This window comes from Rhinolophus sinicus, linkage group LG05 (assembly GCF_036562045.2).
Source record: "Rhinolophus sinicus isolate RSC01 linkage group LG05, ASM3656204v1, whole genome shotgun sequence".
NCBI lineage: Eukaryota > Metazoa > Chordata > Mammalia > Chiroptera > Rhinolophidae > Rhinolophus > Rhinolophus sinicus.
In genome coordinates this window covers 144,107,454-144,122,011 of record NC_133755.1, presented here as the reverse complement: position 1 = coordinate 144,122,011, position 14,558 = coordinate 144,107,454, and the positions used below count along the sequence as shown (strand labels likewise).

Below are 14,558 nucleotides of genomic sequence, written 5' to 3'. Positions count from 1 at the left end.
TGCTGCCGCTGAGCTCCCGGATGGCTTAGTTGTTTGGAGCACATCCTCTCAACCACAAGGTTGCCGGTTCAACTCCCGCAAGGGATGGTGGACTGCACCCCCTGCAACTAGCAACGGCAACTGGACCTGGAGCTGAGCTGCGCCCTCCACAACTAAGACTGAAAGGACAACAACTTGAAGCTGAATGGTACCATCCACAACTAAGACTGAAAGGACAACAACTTGACTTGGAAAAAAGTTCTGGAAGTACACACTGTTCCCCAATAAAGTCCTGTTCCCCTTCCCCTATAAAAAAAAAAAAGAACCACAGTAGAAGTGCTTATTATATCCCCAAGTCTCACTGAATAACAACCCAGTTTCCTAAATGTCCCTTGAATCAATATCCTGTTTTCCCTACACACTGCAACGGCCTTAGTTTTCATCCTTACCACCACCAACAATGGCTTTTTCTTCTTGCTCTCCCTGAAAATCAACTACCATTTTGTTAGTTATGCAATGTGTGATAATGGTATTGTGGTTATTTAGGATGTTATCATTTTTTAAAGATATATATTAAAAATTTTGGAAAAAGATAACATATTTATATTTCTGTTTAAATTAATTCACAAAAAAGAATAATCAAATATGGCAAAATATTAAATGTACATATGCACAAGACTATTCAGTTGTACTAACTAAAGAATAAAAACCAAATGTCTGTCAATTGAGGACTGATTGAATAAACTATAGCATATCCACAAAATGGAGTACTATACTGCTATAAAAAATAAATAAGTAATAGCTATTGTATAGCATGGTGACCTCTAGGATATATTGCTAAGTAAAAAAAGGAAGGTAGAGAAAAGTGTGCATAGTAAACTAAAATTTATCTAAGAAATATGGGTTACAAACATATTTTTAAATGGAAGACTTAATTGAGAACATTTTTTAAAAGGTTACCTACCTAATATATGTACATTCATGGGTACATGTGCATGTGTGCATAAAATGTATGTATCATGTGTGATATATTACATAATATATATTAATATATAGTACATATTATATATACTATTATATTCATGTCTATTTGGAATTACTGTTTATCTTATTGATATTTGCCCATTTGCCCATATATATATGTATGTATATATGTATATACATACATATAGCATTCTTTAACTTAACCAGACAAATCTGCCTAACCATAGACAACTATTTGGACTCAGACAGCTATGTCTTTCCTTTGGAACAGTAAAATCACTTACCTACCTTTTAAAAAAAATGTGTGAGGGAGAAAACAGTATGGAAGCAACAAGGATAAAACCTAGGCTTCTCAAAATAGTTCTTGTTTGAATGATATAACTTTGTAGCCATGCAATCACTTTACAGAATAATTAAACATTTTAAATTAAAAGCAATTCTTCACAGATTAAAGCAAAATTAAATAAATAAACCTAACTGCATATTGAGTTAGTGGTATAAAATATAGAGGAGAACCAATTCAAGTGATTTTAAACACAGTAATTTGATTCTACAACTTTAGGGGGATATACCCTAAGGACAAAAAGGAACAGCGGAGAATACAAAATAAAAAATCTGAAACTTCTTTCAGTAATCAAATTGTTTATGGTACTGTTGGTATTATTATTTTGGATGTGTATTGTGGTATAAAGAAAAACAGTAATCAAGTTGGTGTTGTTAAGACCTGGGATTTTTGGCATAAGAAAAAGAAGATTAAAAAGGCCTGTTCAATAAAGTTAAAATTAACTTTAAAGAACCTTGTTGTCCAGATTTGGACTGGAAATTATATGAATCTATGATTCACATCTTCTTAAAAATCCAAATATGACACCAAAAGCACCGGCAATGAAAGAAAAAAATAGATAAATTATACTACATCAAAATTAAAATCTTATATGCATCAAAGGACAAAATTAGCAGAGTGAAAAGGCAATCCATGGGATAGGAGAAAATATTTGTGAATCATATATCTGATAGGAGATTAATGTCCAGAATACATAAAAAATATACAAATGTCCAATAAGTACATGAAAAGATGCTTGACATCACAATCATTAGGGAGATGCAAATAGAAACCATAATGAGATACCACCTCACACCCATTAGGATGGCTATTATTAAAAAACAAAAACAAAAACAAAAAAAAAAACAGAAAATAACGAGTATTGGCAAGGATGCAGAGAAATTAGAACCCTTGTGCCCTGCTGGTGGGAAGGTAAAATGGTGCAGTGACATTTACACTATGGTATAAATAGTATGGTGATTCCTCAAAAAATTAAAAATAGAACTACCATATGATCCAGCAATTCCACTTCTGGGTATCTATCGAAAAGAATCATAAGTAGGATCTCAGAGGCATATTTGTATACCGATGACCATAGCAGCATTATTCACAATAGAAATAACCTAACTATCATACCATCAGAAGATGAATGGATAAACAAAATGTGGTATATACTTATAATGGAATATTATTCAGCCTTAAAAAAGGAAGGAAATTCTGTCATATGCTACAACATAGATGCACCTTGAAGACATTATGCTAAGCTTAATAAGCCAATCACAAGACAAATATTGTATCATTCCACTTATATGAGGTACCTAGACTAGTCAAGTGCACAGAGACAGAAAATAGAATGGTGGTCATGAGGGTCTGAGGGGAGAGGAGAATGGGAGTCATTCTTTAATGGGTACAGTTTCAGTTTTGCAAGATGAAGAGAGTTCTGGAGATGGATGGTGGTGATGGTTACACAACAATGTGAAGTACTTAATACTACTGAATTGTACACTTAAAAATGGTAAGCTGGTAAATTTTATATTATGTGTACTTTACCACATTTAAAATTTTTTTAAATAATGAATCAAATGACTATAATAGAGAATTGATTTAAATGACATTTAAGAGACTGAAATCTTACAGTATATGGACTTTATTTGAATCCCAATTCAAAAATGTAATACCTTTATGAGAGATATGGGAATTTAAGTACTGACTGTATATTTGATATTGAGAAATTGTTATTTCTTAGATGTGATGATTATGTTAGGTTTTTTGGTTAGTTTTTGTTTTATTATTTTAATTAAGACTTTATTGAAAGGTACAGAGCTTTCCCATATACCCCTGCCTTCATAAATTCATAGCCTCCCCCCATAGTCAATATTCCCACCAGACAGGTACATTTGTTACAATTGATAAACCTACACTGAAACATGAGAATCACCAGAGCCCATAGTTTACATTATGGTTCACTCTTGGTGTTGTACATTCTATTTTGTTTGTTTGTTTTTCGTATTTTCCAACTTAATCTTTGACGTATGTATATTCTGTAATAAAAACAACACATTTTAACATCACTTTAAAAGATCGAGGACATTTATAAAACAGGTAGCTTCTAGATAAGAGTTTTTAAAATATTTTTATTTTTCAATTACAGATGAATTCAATATTATATTAATTTCAGGTGTATAGCATAGTGGTTAGACATTTATATAACTTACAAAGTGATCCCCCTGATAAGTCTAGTACCCATCTGACACCATACATAATTATTACAATATTATTCACTATATTCCCTATGCTGTATTTTACATCCCCGTGACTACTATTTTGTAACTGCCAATGTACTCATTCTATTTCTTTTCAAACTATCCTTTCCTTTTGAGATATACGAGTCATACACTTATATATTAGTATTAGATGAAATTATATGATATTCAGATATGTCACAAAATAATCTAGGAATGATGGAAGTGTTTTGAAGCATAGATAGAATTGGTAAATAGTTAATAATTGTTGAAACTGACTTATGGGTACATGAGACTTCATTATATTATTTTCTCTACTTCTGTTTATTCTTGAAACTTTTCATAATAAACACTTTTCAAAAAATGTTAAGAAGTTTTAAATTTATGTCTATAGCACTTCATCATAGTATTTTATTTTTCTATAAGTATATATAATTTTCATAATATCAAGTAAAAATAGTCCTTCACCAGGATGATCCATCTATATCTGATGATATTACTGATTTCTGTACTGCCTCTCCATTGTCTACAGGGTGAAGTGTAAGTGAAGTGCTCTTCCCCTGCTTGTGTAGCTGGTAAACAATTCTTCCAAAAACCTCTTCAGGGCTCATGTTCTCTAAAACCTTCTCACATCACCTCTCTTCCACTCCTTCATCAATTTATACCTTGCCTCATTCCATAAATATTTGAGGCAGCTCCCAGGCAAATTATCACTAGACTATTTCTCTGACATGTACACACACTAATCTTCATACAAATCCAAGTGCATTATAATTATTTGATTACAGGTCTGCTCCCCACCACACACTAGACTATGATATGTAACGAATGCTTGATAAAAATTTATGAAATAAAGCTGGCACCTGTTTAAAATTTTTTGAGTGACATTGCAAAGAGAAGGGAAAGCCAAAATGAAGAAAATCTATTAAATAACTGGAATAGTGTTTTTCATCCTTTAAATCAATAGAGAAAACAAAATAGTCACCAGAACTGATTAAAGTGATCACTAGAGATTTTGTCCCATCTCAGGACACAAAAAGATTCTTCTCAAAGAGCAGATTATTACGGCTCCAGTCATAGGATCATTTTTTTTTTAATTAGTTTCAGGTGCACAAGACAAAGCAAAACTTAGACGTTTCTCATTTATATCCCTCACACTGTGTGAACCCCCCTCCCCCCATCCACTATCCCTGGGGGTTTGAAAATTAATTTGGGGAACATACAGAGGGATCATTTTGAATAAGATCAGAAAACACTGGAAGATATTTAGTAGAAATTAATGTCATGTAGATATGCCTCTCTATAGGTGTAAGGACCATATTTTGGGTACCCCTGGAAGAGAATTTGGCATTGCAAAAGATGTAAAGTACCAATTAGTAATGGTAACATTTACAGATTATCTCTGTACATTTTAGTAATTATTTCTCTTTTCTTTTTAATTTACTTTTTAAAAATGTGTTCATGCAAATAGTTTAGAGTCAAATGAGAGTGTAAATAATCTCCCTAGCTTTCCTCCTTGACCTCTACCACCTCTGCCTTCTATCACTTCCTGTTTCACACGAGCATCTCCTTTCTACTCTTATAACCATTTTTTTTTTTTACATTTCCTGAAATACCATACATAATATGCTTATATAGCTCTTTTTTGATTTTTCACTTTGAGGCATGATTTTTAAATTCCCACACAAGAAACATGAGACTCTCTCACACAGCTGCCATCCTAACCACAGACATAGGCAAACTTCTTGATTCTCATTCTTCCTAGTATAGTGTAATTGGGGTTAGATCAATAGTCAGGGTTACACTACAATGACTGTGTAAACATTATTGACCACTCGACCATATATGATAATAAGAGTAGATTTCCTTTCCTCCACAACTTTTGGCTTTCCCTAAAGTTAATAATAGAATAGATTTTTACATTTTCATAACTTTATTCTTTTTTTTTTACTTTTCTTTTTATTTTAAGTGTGTTTATCCAGGGCCCATCACCTCTAAGTCAAGCAGTTGTTTCAATCTAGTTGTGGAGGGTACAGCTCACAATGGCCCATGTGGGGATCGAACCAGCACCACACTCTAACCAACTGGGCTAACCTGCCGCCCTTAGCTTTCTGTATTCTTAGATCACTAATCCCCAAACTCTTTCCCCACTTGCATAAATCTCTCAATATTTTCAAACAAATTAAGTTTTCTATTAATTTATCTTCTTAAAGAAGTCTTTCCCAAGCCTTTTGATGTTGATTTACTGCTTAGCTATTGCAGTGGGAAAAAGAAAAACTGACTCAAATTTATAAGATTTGGATGTTGCTGAGAACTTTGATGCAGGAAGAAGAGGATGCTCACCAACCAGTAGTTGGGCAAATACAAATCCCAGTTCCTTAACCTATCAAAATTAGTTCATTTTACCCAAGAGTGCAGTGTAAAAGTCTCACCAAAATGTCTCTTGGCCAGCAGGAGAAGAGGAGCCTGGGACACTCAAGTAGAGAAAATAAGATGCCATGTCATTCAGCATCACAGGGGAGGATGGACCTTATAGTTATAAATTAGCAAATTTCAAAAGGCTATGTATCAGTTACCTTTTGCTATGTAACAAAGCACCTCTTAACTTAGTGGCTTATAACAACAATTTATTATCTCACAGTTTCTGTAGGTAAAGAATTTAGGAAGAGCTTAGCTGGCTGCTTGTGGTTCAGGATATCTCTCAAGGCTGTAATCAGAATGTCAGTCGAGTCAGATGCAGTCATGTGAAGGCTTGACTAAAGCTGGAAGATTTAACTCCAAGACAGGCCACTCATGTGACTATCAGCGGGAAGTTTTAGTTTCTCACCACATGGGCCTCTCCAGTGGCTGCTTGATTGACTTCACAACCTGACAGTTGAATTCCATCAGAGAGAGTAATGGGGGGATGGGGGGTGAAGAGAGAGAGAGAGAGAGAGAGAGAGAGAGAGAGAGAGAGAGAAAGGATGCAGCAATACCTTTTATGACCTAGGGTCTGAAGATGCATTATCATCACTTCCACTTTTTTTCTGTTCATTAGAAATGAGTCAATAAGTCCAGCATACAATCAAGAGAGGGAATTTATCTTTTGAAGGGAGGAATTTCAAAGAATCTGTAGACGTGTTTTAAAACCACCACACACTATTTGAAAGAGGTCACAGTGATTTTTCCAGTAAAATATTAAGAACTCATAATTTTGTTAAAATTTTAACTTTCTTCTTTCCTAAACTTTGATCAACCTGTATCAGGCTAATCTTATGGAGAGCTGAACTATCATTTTTCTCTTTTCCTTTCATCATCATCTTACAGAGTCCCTTCTCCCCGATAGTCTATGGGATCCTTTGTTTCCTTGATCCTATGACTTTGTTGGTGTACTCCCTCTTCTGGAAGAGTTCCTACTTTAGTAGCTTTCTGACAGTGAAAAGGAGATAAAGTTTGTGAAGACATGATTATCCAGCTTCCATTTGTTTTCAGAAGTTCAATGACATTTGATTTTTGCTTCTCTCTGGAAAACTTGGTCTGTTCTTTCTCTGAAAAATCTCCTTTTCCCCAGTGTTCCCACATCGCACCCTGATGCATCTCACTGCGGACCTGCATTCTTCTACTGAGCCGATCACCCGATGGAGCTCGTCAGATAGAAGTCTGTGCTGTTCATTTTAGGGAAAACATATTGAATGTTTTTTTATGATTTCTTATTCTAGTCTACCCATTTTCTCTTTCTTCTGGGTCTCATTTGTAGGATGTCATATCTCCTAGACTAGCCACCTAATTTTCTTTACTTTTCTCTCTTTTCTATCTTTATCTTCTCTCTTTATCTTAATACTTCACTTCCTGGGAAATTTCCCCAAGTTTATTATCTAATCCTTCTGTTGCATTTTTAATTTCTGCTATCATGTTACTAATTTCCAAGAATTCTTTTGTCCTCTAAACGTCTTTAACCTCATCCTAGTTATTCCATACATGTAAGGTCTCCTATTTTATCTCTAAAATCATGAAAAGTAATGTTTTTTTTTTCCTTAAAAGCACACTGCTTCTGTTTCCTCCAAGTAATTTTGTTTGTTTGGCTTTTGTCTTTCATACATTTCTCAAATCTCTGGAGCTCCTTAGTTATCCACTTATGTTATAAAATATGAACTTTGGTGGAGCTTGTAGATTATGCGCTTCAACATAGGATGATTAGTTGGGGAATTTAAACATGACTCTCAAAATGTATCATTTTATTGAAGTCTCCTTTCTTAGATAGTCAGATTTGTTAGATATGGCTCTTCTGACCTAGTGCCTGGAGAACACAGGCCTGAAGTCCAGCATTCTGGGAACCAGGTTGGGGAGCAAGACTGAGGAAATAAAAATTCTTCGTATACATTTTAACTTAATTCCCATTTGTTTAATATACCACGTTTCCCCGAAAATAAGACCTAGCCAGACTATCAGCTCTACTGCATCTTTTGGAGCAAAAATTAATATAAGACCCGGTATTATATTATATTATATTATATTATATTATATTATATTATATTATATTATATTATATTACATTAAAGACATGGTCTTCTATTATAGTAAAATAAAACCGGGTCTTATATTAATTTTTGCTCCAAAAGACACATTAGAGCTGATGATCTGGCTAGGTCTTATTTTTGGGAAAACACGGTAGTATCCCTGCCTTCAAGTAGCCTAGTGTCCCTCAGTTAAGAAATCTTTTGGAAAACTGCATCTAGAGATTACAACTCCCATCTTTTGTTAGGGGACGGAGAAGTAGTTGTCCAGATACTTGGAATGGAGACACAAATCTAAGGGACCAATTCTTAAAGAAACTATCAACCAATCCAGATTTTAGCCTCACCTCCAGCCCCACTTCCAGAGGTGGCTGGTGCTGCTAATTCCTGAGAACCCATCCTTTTTTTCCCCTACAAATTCCATGGTACAATTTATATTGCTTCTTATCTTTCTCCAGTTCTGGCCTAGAATTCAGATTTCTCAGGTCTGTTAGGCCAATTACCACTTACAATCTGCTTTTCAGCTTCTAAAGATTGTGTTGCTTTTTCCAATCCTGTTATTTGCTCTATGACATTCAAAAGACTTCTTTGCTTTTGTTTTATTGTGGTTGAATATGTACTTTCAAACCAACAATTTAAACCAGAAGTACTTCTTTCGGTTGTCCTTCACTGCCAGTAGCCCTATTTACCAAGCATTATTTTTAATAAGTGTAAATTGTTGAATCTCAAAATGTAGTAGGAATATAAAAGATCTGAAATAAAGATTCAGATTTTATGAAAATAAAATATATTATAGAGAGAGCTTCACTAGACATCTGCAGGGAGATTTAAGCAGCTTCTAGCTAGGATAATTGTGCTTATGAGGCTGGAAAGATTGAGGAATTCTGTTGGTATGAACAGTGTCAAGCAGTTTTAAAGTTAAAAAATGTGGAATCATTAAAGTTAGTCTTCTTAGATTGCATATGAATTGGATAGGAACAGTTGTCTCATCGAGAAAGCTTGAACAGAGCTGGGAGCTAAGAAAGGGGTTAGGAGTGTTTTGATTTTTAAGAGGAAAAACATCTGTTTTTTATTTTGATGCTCTACCCTTTCTCCAAGTGCTTTTAAGTGTCTTTAAAGATGCCTACACTTATGATTAGCTGGTCTCCATGAAATAAATTATGATTTAATGAATCCTCTATGTATCTATCTATTTGCTTGGCCATTGAAATAAGTCGCCCCATAGTTAGACCATGTCTCAGCCTTGAGTTTATTCAAGTTGCTATTTTTGGATAGACTATGTGATTTAAGAATATTGTGAAGTAAGCCAAACAACCATTAATTTTCCATCTGCCTCTAATTATCTGAATTACTGTTTCCCAAATTGTGTTTTTTGGAACATTAATAACCCAAGTTGATAGTGGGTACTCCATGAAAAAAAAAGTGTTGTCTTTTAAATTTTATTTCTTTTCTATCATAATAAAAATATTAAATATGGTTATATAATTGTTTTTCTTATGCTATAATCTACCTTTAAGAAATGGAGTGTCACAAACCAAAGACCAACATATATGAACACATGGTTTTCAAGTCTGAGAATGATAATGTAATTACCAAAATGCAGCCTCTGGTTGTTGATATTTTTTTTCCCTATGGTTATGTGCCTTGTTTCTTAAAATTTCAAGAAATATTTGCAATACTGAAAATTTTTTCTTAATAAAATAATAAAATGTTTAATTTTTCTCATTTGTTTTTATCAACTTGTCTTATCTCACTTGTTGTTTTGTGGCATTTGAATAATAATCCTTTCTTTTTAAGTCTTCAAAAGCCTGAAGTCATGCTGGAAAGAGAAAACATATAGTTTTAATATGATACAGAGAGGTATGTGACCAAGTGCTACATGAGTTTGAGAGGTGAAGTCATAAGAACTGAGCGGAGAAAGACATTACTGTGGACTGATGTAGTTGGGGAAGGCATTGAGGAGAAAGTACGATTGAGATGGGGCTTAAAAGATAGAAAATATGTGTTGGGAGGCAGTCCTCCATGAGTCTCTTATGCTCTTATATGTCTTACTAGTATGCCAGAATGCAAAGCTCTGACTGCTTTCTACCCAGGCCATTTTTCAGGGTTGGTTTTGCAGCAAACAACATTGAGAGATGAAGTAAGCTCCCTTTTGTGTAACGATCAGGCTTGATTACTACTTCCTATAAAATGGTGGTGCCCCAAGCTCAGTGTTCTTTCTAGGAATGCAATCTGCTGTGGGTGCAGGTCTCCATCTTAGCCTTCTGTGTTTTACCCTTGGCGGCAAGGGGAACCAATGCAAAAATGATGCTCACGTTCTTTAATCTGCTGTGATTAATATAGTTTTTTGTCTTTGACCCAGAAATTTCATCTTTTCTGTCAGCTTCCGTGATACAGTAATACGTTATCTGTTACCATGTTTCCCCGAAAATAAGACCTAGCTGGACCATCAGCTCTAATGCACCTTTTGGAGCAAAAATTAATATAAGACCCAGTCTTATTTTACTATAATATAAGACCGGGTCTTTAATATAATATAATATAGTATAATATAATATAATATAGTATAGTATAGTATAGTATAGTATAGTATAGTACAGTACAGTACAGTACAGTACAATATAATATAATATAATATAATATAACATAATATAATATATAAAATACCGGGTCTTATATTAATTTTTGCTCCAAAAGATGTATTATAGCTGTTGGTCTGGCTAGGTCTTATTTTCGGGGAAACACGGTAGCTTATAAGTAGGGTAAAATCAAATTCCAGACAAGACATTAGGGTAATGGCAGAAAACAGAATCAACTGAGTGGTGAGGTGCAACTGAGCCTGCTTGTTTCATGCTGGTCAATGGGCATGGCATAACGGTCAGAAGGCCTGATTAAGTCAGAGGTAATATATTAGGGAATATTGAAAAATAAGAGTAGCCATTTGGGATGGAGGTGGGCGGCAGGTAGATTTTAAAGGCTTTGAACAGCAGTGCTATGAACTGAATATTTGTGTCCCCTCAAAATTCATGTTGAAACCTAATTCCGAGTGGGACAGTGTTTGGAGGTGGGGCCTTTATAAGGTGATTAGGTCATGAGGATGTAGCCCTCATGAATGGCATAAGTGCCCTTTTAAAAGACTCTTCACAGAGGTCTCTCATTCCTTCTGCTGTGTGAAGTTACAGTAAATAGACAGCTGTCTATGAACCATAAAACAGGTTCTCCCCAGACAGTGAATCTGCCAGTGCCTTGATCTTGGACTTCCCATTCTCAAGAACAGTGAGAAATAAATTTTTGTTGTTTATAAGCCACCCAGTCTATGGCATTTTGCTATAGCAGCCCAAACAGACTAAGACAGACAGGTAAAGAAATGTATAATAGATCTGTTTACTAAGCAACAATATTAAGCACTGGGCATACAGTGGGGAACAAAATCAGACAGTCTGTTTCTAATCATGTGAAAATAAAATTTCCCTATCTCCTAAATTCAAGAAAGGAATTGGGACATAGAAAGAGCCACAGACTCAAGCCTTGAATAAGAAACTACTAGAACCAAATTGAAACCTGTCCCAGTTGACCATTAACAACTTTGCTTCAGTAACCATGATGCTAAAAGTCAACCAATCAGTGATAATCTCACACTTCTGAAAGTCAGCCAATCAGTTACTCCAATAACTGTACTTCCATGCTTAAAATTCTGCCAATTCTCCCTTCAAAAAGTCCACAAATTCTTGAAATCTACCACTTTCTCAAACCCTCTGTAAGATCAGCAAATTTCTTTGTTTAAGGAGCCTGTGCCCTACAAGCACAGTTCTGTTTTGCTTAGCAAACAATACACTTAGCTCCTTTTTTCAGAAATTGAGTGGTAACCTCTTTCTTACATGGAGCTTAGAGTCTAGATTTGATAGGACAAATAGTAGGGATCTCTCAATCAGGGTGACAGAATCAGTGTTAGGTAAAATTAATTATGCAATTACAGGAATGAGAGATTGGAAGAAGGAGGAACTACAGACAGGTAAACCAAGTAAAAGACTATTGCAATAATCTAGAATCAGGGGAGACAGACTCTGGGAAACTAGAAACTCATCTCAGCACCTTACACCTGACCCCCGAGACAAAGTGATTCAGTGCGTTAAACCAGCGCTAAATGTAAGTGACTGACTCTAGGAAAAAGCAAATTGTTGAGGAAAGGAGACAAAGGAGAAGGAAGCACCTAAGAGCTTTAAATATAGGAAGGAGTTGATTTGTTTTGATCCACAATGTCAAAGCAAAATATTTATGTCCACAAATGCCATTCAGTACCTGAAAAAGGATCACCAGACACTGCAAATATGCTGGGAAGACTTTTGAAAGAGTTAGTTTTCCATAGAAATATTGGTTTGAATTAGATAGATTCTTAAACTGCCACCATGTTTTAAAAAGTCCTACACATACTGAATGAATCATCACATTGAAAAATACAATCACCATGCTCCCCAAAAGAGGATGAATTCAAGAAAAGAGCACTCTAGAGGGATGAGCTATTGTGGAAAAACCCTGAAATGGCATCCCAGAGAGAATCCTTTAGGACTTGTTGCTAATTACCATGTTCCAAAGCAACATTGTTTAGTAGGAAAGTACTAGGACAGGCCTTTATTGGGTGGCTTTGGGTAGCCTGTGAGTTTATGAGATTATACTTTCAGTAAACTTGACTTTTCAATCTCTCCCTGATGAGTGGAATCTAACTTATTCTCAAGGCTTAGCTAAAACATTTCTTTTTATAATGAAAATTTCTCCAAAAATCCTAGGGAGAATTTGTTTTCTCTTTTCTCAAAACATTTTGCTTACATTTCTATTACAGTATATTTTATTCTTATTTCTATTGTGGTTAACTGTTTAGTTATTTGCCTACAAACTTCTTAAGAGAACAGATTACATGTTATTTCTCTACTTTTTCTTCAATCCATTCAAACTACTGCCTTACAACAATAACAACAAATTTTGTTTATTGAGCATTTTCTAGGCACTATCTCATTTAATCTTTCCAAAAATCATCTGGGTAAGTAATATGATTGTTCTACATTTTGTAGATGCTGAAATTTAGATTTGGAGAGATGTTTAAGGTCACATCCTTAGTAGAGGCTCAGCTAGGACATGAATATTTGTGTCCGCTGCCCCCCATTCATATATTGAAACCTAATCTCTAATTGATGGAATCTGGAGGTGGGGCCTTTGGGAGGCTTTGCTCTCATGAATGGGATTAATATCCTGATAAAAGAGACTCCAGAGAGCTCTCTTGCCCCTTCCATCATGTGAAGACACCGCAAGAAAATGGCCATTTATGAAAAGGAAATGGGCCCTCACCAGACACCGAATCTGCTGGTACCTTAATATTGGACTTCTAGCCTCCAGAACTGTGAGAAATAAGTTTCTGTAGTTCATAAGCCACACAGTAAATAGTACTTTGTCTCCAGTGACTGAGTTCTTAATCATGGTATTATAAAACTCCCACATATAGTAGGTATTCTCAATATATGTTTGGATGTTTCTTCTTGAATGACTGAAAGTGAATGTATTAAGAAGTTCATGGTGAACATGAGGGAATTACTTAAATGGAGCCCAAAATTTGACATGGAGAATCTCTGAAAAGTGAGCTATAGAGTTTTAAAAGCAATCTGTAACTATTGGATATATAAGTTCATTTCTGACCATTATCAATAATCTTATCAAATCAAGTTTTCTAGAGTAATATTCTCCTAGCAAAACTGACTATAAAAATGTATGCAAGGCACCAAAAGAGAACTCATGTACACACACACACACACACACACACACACACACACACACACTTCCCATCTGATTTTAATTCCACAGTAACAAAGTCCATTAGGTCTTAGGCGTCATTTCCCTAATTGCAGGGCTATGGACATCTATAGTCTAAAAGGGAGCATTACTTCCTTTTTTTTATCAGCAAATTCTTGCCTTCTGTTGATTATCCCAGGGTATCCAATGGGCTGATTCAGTCATCAGATAATTTAGGTGTTTTAGGGAATGTGTGAGGTGGTTATTCAGTGCATTCAGAGCAAAAACCAAACTCCTTACAATGGCCCAAATGCTTTATATGATCTGTCTTCCACCCCCTTACCTCTCTGACCTCATGGCCTACCTTTGTCCCCTAGCTCACATCTCAGGCCACCCTTTCAAGTCTCTCTGCTCAAAGGTTACATCTCAATGAGGGTAATAGTTCTTTAACTTCCAGCATTTCTAATGCCTCTTAGAGTATTCTCATTTTTTTTACAGTATTCTTTTTCTCCTTACATACCCAATTATTTACTTCTTTATATATAACGCTTACTGTCTATTATCTCTCTCTCTCTCTCCTTAGAATGTAAACTCTACAAGGTCAGGGTCTTTGCTGTTGGTTCACTGATGTACCTAAACACCTAAAATATGCCCAGAACATAGCAGGCACTCAATAAAGATTTGTTGGTTTAACTGAATTAAATAATGAAATCTTATGAATCAACAGGGAAAAGACCAACAATCTCCATATAAAAAATG

The 14,558-nt window shown here is 35.0% G+C and overlaps 1 protein-coding gene across 3 annotated transcripts in view; it reads right to left on the bottom strand.

Moving 5' to 3' along the window:
* Positions 1-14,558, bottom strand: part of CALHM5 (calcium homeostasis modulator family member 5) — a 75,197-nt gene that overhangs the window by 56,603 nt on the left and 4,036 nt on the right. The window lies entirely within an intron of this gene.